This window comes from Panulirus ornatus, chromosome 26 (genome assembly GCF_036320965.1).
Source record: "Panulirus ornatus isolate Po-2019 chromosome 26, ASM3632096v1, whole genome shotgun sequence".
Classification (NCBI taxonomy): domain Eukaryota; kingdom Metazoa; phylum Arthropoda; class Malacostraca; order Decapoda; family Palinuridae; genus Panulirus; species Panulirus ornatus.
In genome coordinates, this window is record NC_092249.1 from 7,083,207 (window position 1) to 7,094,220 (window position 11,014).

Genomic DNA, 11,014 nt, shown 5'->3' on the forward strand with positions numbered 1-11,014 from the left:
ATTGCATGGACGCATCGAAAAAATTAGAGGAAAATTGAAGGATTAATCTAACTCCCCTTTGTCGTCTTCAAAGGCCTTTACAGGGGAATAGTGGCATCTAAAAGGAAAGACCCTAATTAAAAGTTTACTTAAAATACCCTTTGGGGGTGCCAAAGTCCAATACAGTTGCATGGTGGCATCCAAAAATAAAAAGACAAATTAAAGGTTTATTTTAAATCCCCTTTGGCGCCGCCAAAGGCAATTACAGGGGCATAGAGGCATCATAAGGGAAAGAAACATTTGGAAAGCTTACTTTAATGCCACTTTGGAGATTCCAAAGGTCAAGAGAATAGCGGTGAGGCATCCAAAAATTTAGAGAAAAATTGAAGGATTAATCTAAATCCCCTTTGGCGTCTTCAAAGGCTTTTACAGGGGAGTAGTGGCATCTGAAGGGAAAGAGATAAATTAAAATTTTATATAAAAGACCGTTTAGGGGTGCCAAAGTCCAATACCTTTGCATGGTGGCATCCAAAAATAAAAAGACAAATTAAAGTTTTAGTTTAAATCCCCTTTGGCGCCACCAAAGGCAATTACAGGTGCATAGAGGCACCAATAGGGAAAGAAGCATCTGCAAAGCTTACCTTAATGCCACTTTGGGGATGCCAAAGTGCAAGGGAATTGCGTGGAGACATCCAAAATCTTAGAGGAAAATTGAAAGATTAATCTAAATCCCCTTTGGCGTCTTCAAAGGCCTTTACAGGGGAGTAGTGGCATCTGAAGGGAAAGAGATAAATTAAAATTTTATATAAAAGACCGTTTAGGGGTGCCAAAGTCCAATACAGCTGCACGGAGGCATCCAAAATTAAAAAGACAAATTAAAGGTTTATTTTCAATCCCCTTTGGCGCCGCCAAAGGCAATTATAGGGGCATAGAGGCATCATAAGGGAAAGAAACATTTGGAAAGCTTACTTTAATGCCACTTTGGGGATGCCAAAGGTCAAGAGAATTGCGGTGAGGCATCCAAAAGTTTAGAGAAAAATTGAAGGATTAATCTAAATCCCCTTTGGCGTCTTCAAAGGCCTTTACAGGGTAATTGTGGCATCTGAAGGGAAAGAGACAAATCAAAAGTTTACTTAACAGACCGTTTTGGGGTGCCAATGTCTAATACCTTTGCATGGTGGCATCCAAAAACAAAAAGACAAATTAAAGATTTAGTTTAAATCCCCTTTGGCGCCGCCAAAGGCAATTACAGGGGCATAGAGGCATTAAAAGGGAAAGAAACATTTCGAAAGCTTACTTTAATAGCACTTTGGTGATGCCAAAGGGCAAGAGAATTCCGTGGAGACATCAAAAAATTTAGATGAAAATTGAAGGATTAATCTAAATCCCCTTTGGCGTCTTCAAAGGCCTTTACAGGGAAATAGTGGCATCTAAAGGGAAAGACCCTAATTAAAAGTTTACTTAAAATACCCTTTGGGGGTGCCAAAGTCCAATACAGTTGCATGGTGGCATCCACAAATAAAAAGACAAATTAAAGGTTTATTTTAAATCCCCTTTAGCGCCGCCAAAGGCAATTACATGGGCATAGAGGCATCAAAAGGGAAAGAAACATTTGGAATGCTTACTTTAATGCCACTTTGGGGATGCCAAAGGGCAAGAGAATTGCGTGGAGACATCCAAAAATTTAGAGGAAAATTGAAGATTAATCTAAATCCCCTTTGGCGTCTTCAAAGGCCTTTACAGGCGAATAGTGGCATCTAAAGGGAAAGACCCTAATTAAAAGTTTACTTAAAATACCCTTTGGGGGTGCCAAAGTCCAATACAGTTGCATGGTGGCTTTCAAAAATAAAAAGATAAATTAAAGGTTTATTTTTAATCCCCTTTGGCGGCGCTAAAGGCAATTACAGGGGCATAGAGGCATCAAAAGGGAAAGAAACATTTGGAAAGCTTACTTTAATGCCACTTTGGGGATGCCAAAGGGCAAGAGAATTGCATGGACACTTCGAAAAATTTAGAGGAAAATTGAAGGATTAATCTAAATCCCCTTTGGCGTCTTCAAAGGCCTTTACAGGGGAATAGTGGCATCTGAAGGGAAAGAGACAAATTAAAAGTTTACTTAAAAGACCGTTTAGGGGTGCCAAAGTCCAATACCTTTGCATGGTGGCATCCAAAAATAAAAAGACAAATTAAAGTTTTAGTTTAAATCCCCTTTGGCGTCACCAAAGGCAATTACAGGGGCATAGAGGCACCAATAGGGAAAGAAGCATCTGCAAAGCTTACCTTAATGCCACATTTGGGATGCCAATGTGCAAGGGAAAAGCGTGGAGGCATCCAATATCTTAGAGGAAAATTGAAGGATTAATCTAAATCCCCTTTGGCGTCTTCAAAGGCCTTTACAGGGGAGTAGTGGCATCTGAAGGTAAAGAGATAAATTAAAATTTTATATAAAAGACCGTTTAGGGGTGCCAAAGTCCAATACAGCTGCACGGAGGCATCCAAAATTAAAAAGACAAATTAAAGGATTATTTTCAATCCCCTTTGGCGCCGCCAAAGGCAATTACAGGGGCATAGAGGCATCATAAGGGAAAGAAACATTTGGAAAGCTTACTTTAATGCCACTTTGGGGATGCCAAAGGTCAAGAGAATTGCGGTGAGGCATCCAAAAATTTAGAGAAAAATTGAAGGATTAATCTAAATCCCCTTTGGCGTCTTCAAAGGCCTTTACAGGGTAATAGTGGCATCTGAAGGGAAAGAGACAAATCAAAAGTTTACTTAACAGACCGTTTTGGGGTGCCTAAGTCTAATACCTTTGCATGGTGGCATCCAAAAACAAAAAGACAAATTAAAGATTTAGTTTAAATCCCCTTTGGCGCCGCCAAAGGCAATTACAGGGGCATAGAGGCATTAAAAGGGAAAGAAACATTTCGAAAGCTTACTTTAATACCACTTTGGTGATGCCAAAGGGCAAGAGAATTGCGTGGAGACATCAAAAAATTTAGATGAAAATTGAAGGATTAATCTAAATCCCCTTTGGCGTCTTCAAAGGCCTTTACAGGGAAATAGTGGCATCTAAAGGGAAAGACCCGAATTAAAAGTTTACTTAAAATACCCTTTGGGGGTGCCAAAGTCCAATACTGTTGCATGGTGGCATCCAAAAATAAAAAGACAAATTAAAGGTTTATTTTAAATCCCCTTTGGCGCCGCCAAAGGCAATTACAGGGGCATAGAGGCATTAAAAGGGAAAGAAACATTTCGAAAGCTTACTTTAATGCCACTTTGGGGATGCCAAAGGGCAAGAGAATTGCGTGGAGACATCGAAAAAATTAGAGGAAAATTGAAGGATTAATCTAAATCCCCTTTGGCGTCTTCAAAGGCCTTTACAGGGAAATAGTGGCATCTAAAGGGAAAGACCCTAATTAAAAGTTTACTTAAAATACCCTTTGGGGGTGCCAAAGTCCAATACAGTTGCATGGTGGCATCCAAAAATAAAAAGACAAATTAAAGGTTTATTTTAAATCCCCTTTAGCGCCGCCAAAGGCAATTACAGGGGCATAGAGGCATCAAAAGGGAAAGAAACATTTGGAATGCTTACTTTAATGCCACTTTGGGGATGCCAAAGGGCAAGAGAATTGCATGGACGCATCGAAAAAATTAGAGGAAAATTGAAGGATTAATCTAACTCCCCTTTGTCGTCTTCAAAGGCCTTTACAGGGGAATAGTGGCATCTAAAAGGAAAGACCCTAATTAAAAGTTTACTTAAAATACCCTTTGGGGGTGCCAAAGTCCAATACAGTTGCATGGTGGCATCCAAAAATAAAAAGACAAATTAAAGGTTTATTTTAAATCCCCTTTGGCGCCGCCAAAGGCAATTACAGGGGCATAGAGGCATTAAAAGGGAAAGAAACATTTCGAAAGCTTACTTTAATACCACTTTGGTGATGCCAAAGGGCAAGAGAATTCCGTGGAGACATCAAAAAATTTAGATGAAAATTGAAGGATTAATCTAAATCCCCTTTGGCGTCTTCAAAGGCCTTTACAGGGAAATAGTGGCATCTAAAGGGAAAGACCCTAATTAAAAGTTTACTTAAAATACCCTTTGGGGGTGCCAAAGTCCAATACAGTTGCATGGTGGCATCCAAAAATAAAAAGACAAATTAAAGGTTTATTTTAAATCCCCTTTAGCGCCGCCAAAGGCAATTACAGGGGCATAGAGGCATCAAAAGGGAAAGAAACATTTGGAAAGCTTACTTTAATGCCACTTTGGGGATGACAAAGGGCAAGAGAATTGCATGGACACTTCGAAAAATTTAGAGGAAAATTGAAGGATTAATCTAAATCCCCTTTGGCGTCTTCAAAGGCCTTTACAGGGGAATAGTGGCATCTGAAGGGAGAGAGACAAATTAAAAGTTTACTTAAAAGACCGTTTAGGGGTGCCAAAGTCCAATACCTTTGCATGGTGGCATCCAAAAATAAAAAGACAAATTAAAGTTTTAGTTTAAATCCCCTTTGGCGCCACCAAAGGCAATTACAGGGGCATAGAGGCACCAATAGGGAAAGAAGCATCTGCAAAGCTTACCTTAATGCCACATTTGGGATGCCAATGTGCAAGGGAATTGCGTGGAGGCATCCAAAATCTTAGAGGAAAATTGAAGGATTAATCTAAATCCCCTTTGGCGTCTTCAAAGGCCTTTACAGGGGAGTAGTGGCATCTGAAGGGAAAGAGATAAATTAAAATTTTATATAAAAGACCGTTTAGGGGTGCCAAAGTCCAATACAGCTGCACGGAGGCATCCAAAATTAAAAAGACAAATTAAAGGTTTATTTTCAATCCCCTTTGGCGCCGCCAAAGGCAATTACAGGGGCATAGAGGCATCATAAGGGAAAGAAACATTTGGAAAGCTTACTTTAATGCCACTTTGGGGATGCCAAAGGTCAAGAGAATTGCGGTGAGGCATCCAAAAATTTAGAGAAAAATTGAAGGATTAATCTAAATCCCCTTTGGCGTCTTCAAAGGCCTTTACAGGGTAATAGTGGCATCTGAAGGGAAAGAGACAAATCAAAAGTTTACTTAACAGACCGTTTTGGGGTGCCTAAGTCTAATACCTTTGCATGGTGGCATCCAAAAACAAAAAGACAAATTAAAGATTTAGTTTAAATCCCCTTTGGCGCCGCCAAAGGCAATTACAGGGGCATAGAGGCATTAAAAGGGAAAGAAACATTTCGAAAGCTTACTTTAATACCACTTTGGTGATGCCAAAGGGCAAGAGAATTGCGTGGAGACATCAAAAAATTTAGATGAAAATTGAAGGATTAATCTAAATCCCCTTTGGCGTCTTCAAAGGCCTTTACAGGGAAATAGTGGCATCTAAAGGGAAAGACCCTAATTAAAAGTTTACTTAAAATACCCTTTGGGGGTGCCAAAGTCCAATACTGTTGCATGGTGGCATCCAAAAATAAAAAGACAAATTAAAGGTTTATTTTAAATCCCCTTTAGCGCCGCCAAAGGCAATTACAGGGGCATAGAGGCATCAAAAGGGAAAGAAACATTTGGAAAGCTTACTTTAATGCCACTTTGGGGATGCCAAAGGGCAAGAGAATTGCGTGGAGCATCCAAAAATTTAGAGGAAAATTGAAGGATTAATCTAAATCCCCTTTGGCGTCTTCAAAGGCCTTTACAGGGGAATAGTGGCATCTGAAGGGAAAGAGACAAATTAAAAGTTTACTTAAAAGACCGTTTGGGGGTGCCAAAGTCCAATACAGTTGCATGGTGGCATCCAAAAATAAAAAGACAAATTAAAGGTTTATTTTAAATCCCCTTTGGCGCCGCCAAAGGCAATTACAGGGGCATAGAGGCATAAAAGGGAAAGAAACATTTCGAAAGCTTACTTTAATACCACTTTGGTGATGCCAAAGGGCAAGAGAATTGCGTGGAGACATCAAAAATTTAGATGAAAATTGAAGGATTAATCTAAATCCCCTTTGGCGTCTTCAAAGGCCTTTACAGGGAAATAGTGGCATCTAAAGGGAAAGACCCTAATTAAAAGTTTACTTAAAATACCCTTTGGGGGTGCCAAAGTCCAATACAGTTGCATGGTGGCATCCAAAAATAAAAAGACAAATTAAAGGTTTATTTTAAATCCCCTTTAGGCGCCGCCAAAGGCAATTACAGGGGCATAGAGGCATCAAAAGGGAAAGAAACATTTGGAAAGCTTACTTTAATGCCACTTTGGGGATGCCAAAGGGCAAGAGAATTGCATGGACGCATCGAAAAATTTAGAGGAAAATTGAAGGATTAATCTAAATCCCCTTTGGCGTCTTCAAAGGCCTTTACAGGGGAATAGTGGCATCTGAAGGGAAAGAGACAAATTAAAAGTTTACTTAAAAGACCGTTTAGGGGGTGCCAAAGTCCAATACCTTTGCATGGTGGCATCCAAAAATAAAAAGACAAATTAAAGTTTTAGTTTAAATCCCCTTTGGCGCCACCAAAGGCAATTACAGGGGCATAGAGGCACCAATAGGGAAAGAAGCATCTGCAAAGCTTACCTTAATGCCACTTTGGGATGCCAAAGTGCAAGGGAATTGCGTGGAGGCATCCAAAATCTTAGAGGAAAATTGAAGGATTAATCTAAATCCCCTTTGGCGTCTTCAAAGGCCTTTACAGGGGAGTAGTGGCATCTGAAGGGAAAGAGATAAATTAAAATTTTATATAAAAGACCGTTTAGGGGTGCCAAAGTCCAATACAGCTGCACGGAGGCATCCAAAATTAAAAAGACAAATTAAAGGTTTATTTTCAATCCCCTTTGGCGCCGCCAAAGGCAATTACAGGGGCATAGAGGCATCATAAGGGAAAGAAACATTTGGAAAGCTTACTTTAATGCCACTTTGGGGATGCCAAAGGTCAAGAGAATTGCGGTGAGGCATCCAAAAATTTAGAGAAAAATTGAAGGATTAATCTAAATCCCCTTTGGCGTCTTCAAAGGCCTTTACAGGGTAATAGTGGCATCTGAAGGGAAAGAGACAAATTAAAAGTTTACTTAACAGACCGTTTTGGGGTGCCAAAGTCTAATACCTTTGCATGGTGGCATCCAAAAATAAAAAGACAAATTAAAGATTTAGTTTAAATCCCCTTTGGCGCCGCCAAAGGCAATTACAGGGGCATAGAGGCATTAAAAGGGAAAGAAACATTTCGAAAGCTTACTTTAATACCACTTTGGTGATGCCAAAGGGCAAGAGAATTGCGTGGAGACATCAAAAAATTTAGATGAAAATTGAAGGATTAATCTAAATCCCCTTTGGCGTCTTCAAAGGCCTTTACAGGGAAATAGTGGCATCTAAAGGGAAAGACCCTAATTAAAAGTTTACTTAAAATACCCTTTGGGGGTGCCAAAGTCCAATACAGTTGCATGGTGGCATCCAAAAATAAAAAGACAAATTAAAGGTTTATTTTAAATCCCCTTTAGCGCCGCCAAAGGCAATTACAGGGGCATAGAGGCATCAAAAGGGAAAGAAACATTTGGAAAGCTTACTTTAATGCCACTTTGGGGATGCCAAAGGGCAAGAGAATTGCGTGGAGACATCGAAAAATTTAGAGGAAAATTGAAGGATTAATCTAAATCCCCTTTGGCGTCTTCAAAGGCCTTTACAGGGGAATAGTGGCATCTAAAGGGAAAGACCCTAATTAAAAGTTTACTTAAAATACCCTTTGGGGGTGCCAAAGTCCAATACAGTTGCATGGTGGCATCCAAAAATAAAAAGACAAATTAAAGGTTTATTTTAAATCCCCTTTGGCGCCGCCAAAGGCAATTACAGGGGCATAGAGGCATCAAAAGGGAAAGAAACATTTGGAAAGCTTACTTTAATGCCACTTTGGGGATGCCAAAGGGCAAGAGAATTGCAGTGGAGACATCGAAAAATTTAGAGGAAAATTGAAGGATTAATCTAAATCCCCTTTGGCGTCTTCAAAGGCCTTTACAGGGAATAGTGGCATCTGAAGGGAAAGAGACCTAATTAAAAGTTTACTTAAAATACCCTTTGGGGGTGCCAAAGTCCAATACAGTTGCATGGTGGCATCCAAAAATAAAAAGACAAATTAAAGGTTTATTTTAAATCCCCTTTGGCGCCGCCAAAGGCAATTACAGGGGCATAGAGGCATCAAAAGGGAAAGAAACATTTGAAAGCTTACTTTAATGCCACTTTGGGGATGCCAAAGGGCAAGAGAATTGCGTGGAGCATCGAAAAATTTAGAGGAAAATTGAAGGATTAATCTAAATCCCCTTTGGCGTCTTCAAAGGCCTTTACAGGGGAATAGTGGCATCTGAAGGGAAAGACCTAATTAAAAGTTTACTTAAAATACCGTTTGGGGGTGCCAAAGTCCAATACAGTTGCATGGTGGCATCCAAAAATAAAAAGACAAATTAAAGGTTTATTTTAAATCCCCTTTGGCGCCGCCAAAGGCAATTACAGGGGCATAGAGGCATCAAAAGGGAAAGAAACATTTGGAAAGCTTACTTTAATGCCACTTTGGGGATGCCAAAGGGCAAGAGAATTGCGTGGAGGCATCCAAAAATTTAGAGGAAAATTGAAGGATTAATCTAAATCCCCTTTGGCGTCTTCAAAGGCCTTTACAGGGGAATAGTGGCATCTGAAGGGAAAGAGACTAATTAAAAGTTTACTTAAAAGACCGTTTAGGGGTGCCAAAGTCCAATACAGTTGCATGGTGGCATCCAAAAATAAAAAGACAAATTAAAGGTTTATTTTAAATCCCCTTTGGCGCCGCCAAAGGCAATTACAGGGGCATAGAGGCATCAAAAGGGAAAGAAACATTTGGAAAGCTTACTTTAATGCCACTTTGGGGATGCCAAAGGGCAAGAGAATTGCGTGGAGCATCCAAAAATTTAGAGAAAATTGAAGGATTAATCTAAATCCCCTTTGGCGTCTTCAAAGGCCTTTACAGGGAATAGTGGCATCTGAAGGGAAAGAGACAAATTAAAAGTTTACTTAAAAGACCCTTTTGGGGTGCCAAAGTCCAATACAGTTGCATGGTGGCATCCAAAAATAAAAAGACAAATTAAAGGTTTATTTTAAATCCCCTTTGGCGCCGCCAAAGGCAATTACAGGGGCATAGAGGCATCAAAAGGGAAAGAAACATTTCGAAAGCTTACTTTAATGCCACTTTGGTGATGCCAAAGGGCAAGAGAATTGCGTGGAGACATCAAAAAATTTAGATGAAAATTGAAGGATTAATCTAAATCCCCTTTGGCGTCTTCAAAGGCCTTTACAGGGAATAGTGGCATCTAAAGGGAAAGACCCTAATTAAAAGTTTACTTAAAATACCCTTTGGGGGTGCCAAAGTCCAATACAGTTGCATGGTGGCATCCAAAAATAAAAAGACAAATTAAAGGTTTATTTTAAATCCCCTTTGGCGCCGCCAAAGGCAATTACAGGGGCATAGAGGCATCAAAAGGGAAAGAAACATTTGGAAAGCTTACTTTAATGCCACTTTGGTGATGCCAAAGGGCAAGAGAATTGCGTGGAGACATCAAAAATTTAGATGAAAATTGAAGGATTAATCTAAATCCCCTTTGGCGTCTTCAAAGGCCTTTACAGGGAAATAGTGGCATCTAAAGGGAAAGACCCTAATTAAAAGTTTACTTAAAATACCCTTTGGGGGTGCCAAAGTCCAATACAGTTGCATGGTGGCATCCAAAAATAAAAAGACAAATTAAAGGTTTATTTTAAATCCCCTTTAGCGCCGCCAAAGGCAATTACAGGGGCATAGAGGCATCAAAAGGGAAAGAAACATTTGGAAAGCTTACTTTAATGCCACTTTGGGGATGCCAAAGGGCAAGAGAATTGCAGTGGACGACATCGAAAAAATTTAGAGGAAAATTGAAGGATTAATCTAAATCCCCTTTGGCGTCTTCAAAGGCCTTTACAGGGAAATAGTGGCATCTAAAGGGAAAGACCCTAATTAAAAGTTTACTTAAAATACCCTTTGGGGGTGCCAAAGTCCAATACAGTTGCATGGTGGCATCCAAAAATAAAAAGACAAATTAAAGGTTTATTTTAAATCCCCTTTAGCGCCGCCAAAGGCAATTACAGGGGCATAGAGGCATCAAAAGGGAAAGAAACATTTGGAAAGCTTACTTTAATGCCACTTTGGGGATGCCAAAGGGCAAGAGAATTGCGTGGAGACATCAAAAAATTTAGAGGAAAATTGAAGGATTAATCTAAATCCCCTTTGGCGTCTTCAAAGGCCTTTACAGGGAATAGTGGCATCTAAAGGGAAAGACCCTAATTAAAAGTTTACTTAAAATACCCTTTGGGGGTGCCAAAGTCCAATACAGTTGCATGGTGGCATCCAAAAATAAAAAGACAAATTAAAGGTTTATTTTAAATCCCCTTTGGCGCCGCCAAAGGCAATTACAGGGGCATAGAGGCATCAAAAGGGAAAGAAACATTTGGAAAGCTTACTTTAATGCCACTTTGGGGATGCCAAAGGGCAAGAGAATTGCGTGGAGGCATCCAAAAATTTAGAGAAAATTGAAGGATTAATCTAAATCCCCTTTGGCGTCTTCAAAGGCCTTTACAGGGAAATAGTGGCATCTAAAGGGAAAGACCCTAATTAAAAGTTTACTTAAAATACCGTTTGGGGGTGCCAAAGTCCAATACAGTTGCATGGTGGCATCCAAAAATAAAAAGACAAATTAAAGGTTTATTTTAAATCCCCTTTGGCGCCGCCAAAGGCAATTACAGGGGCATAGAGGCATCAAAAGGGAAAGAAACATTTCGAAAGCTTACTTTAATACCACTTTGGTGATGCCAAAGGGCAAGAGAATTGCGTGGAGACATCAAAAAATTTAGATGAAAATTGAAGGATTAATCTAAATCCCCTTTGGCGTCTTCAAAGGCCTTTACAGGGAATAGTGGCATCTAAAGGGAAAGACCCTAATTAAAAGTTTACTTAAAATACCCTTTGGGGGTGCCAAAGTCCAATACAGTTGCATGGTGGCATCCAAAAATAAAAAGACAAATT

The 11,014-nt window shown here is 39.7% G+C and overlaps 2 long non-coding RNA genes across 7 annotated transcripts in view; both read right to left on the reverse strand.

The window, feature by feature from the left end:
* LOC139757363 (uncharacterized) overlaps nucleotides 1-4,712 on the reverse strand; it is an 8,768-nt gene extending 4,056 nt beyond the window's left edge. The window contains exons 1-3 of the long non-coding RNA XR_011714601.1: nucleotides 4,556-4,712; nucleotides 2,260-2,392; nucleotides 621-753 (exon numbers count right to left, since the gene is read on the reverse strand). This is a non-coding gene — a long non-coding RNA (uncharacterized lncRNA). The remainder of the gene's footprint in view (nucleotides 1-620; nucleotides 754-2,259; nucleotides 2,393-4,555) is intronic.
* A 1,816-nt stretch (nucleotides 4,713-6,528) lies between these two features.
* LOC139757439 (uncharacterized) overlaps nucleotides 6,529-11,014 on the reverse strand; it is a 56,081-nt gene continuing 51,595 nt past the window's right edge. For 3 of the 6 annotated variants that reach the window (XR_011714632.1, XR_011714634.1, XR_011714633.1), the window contains exon 12: nucleotides 6,532-6,654. This is a non-coding gene — a long non-coding RNA (uncharacterized lncRNA). Of the gene's footprint in view, nucleotides 6,655-11,014 lie in introns of all 6 variants that reach the window. The other 3 variants (XR_011714631.1, XR_011714630.1, XR_011714629.1) reach the window with 2 other exon arrangements.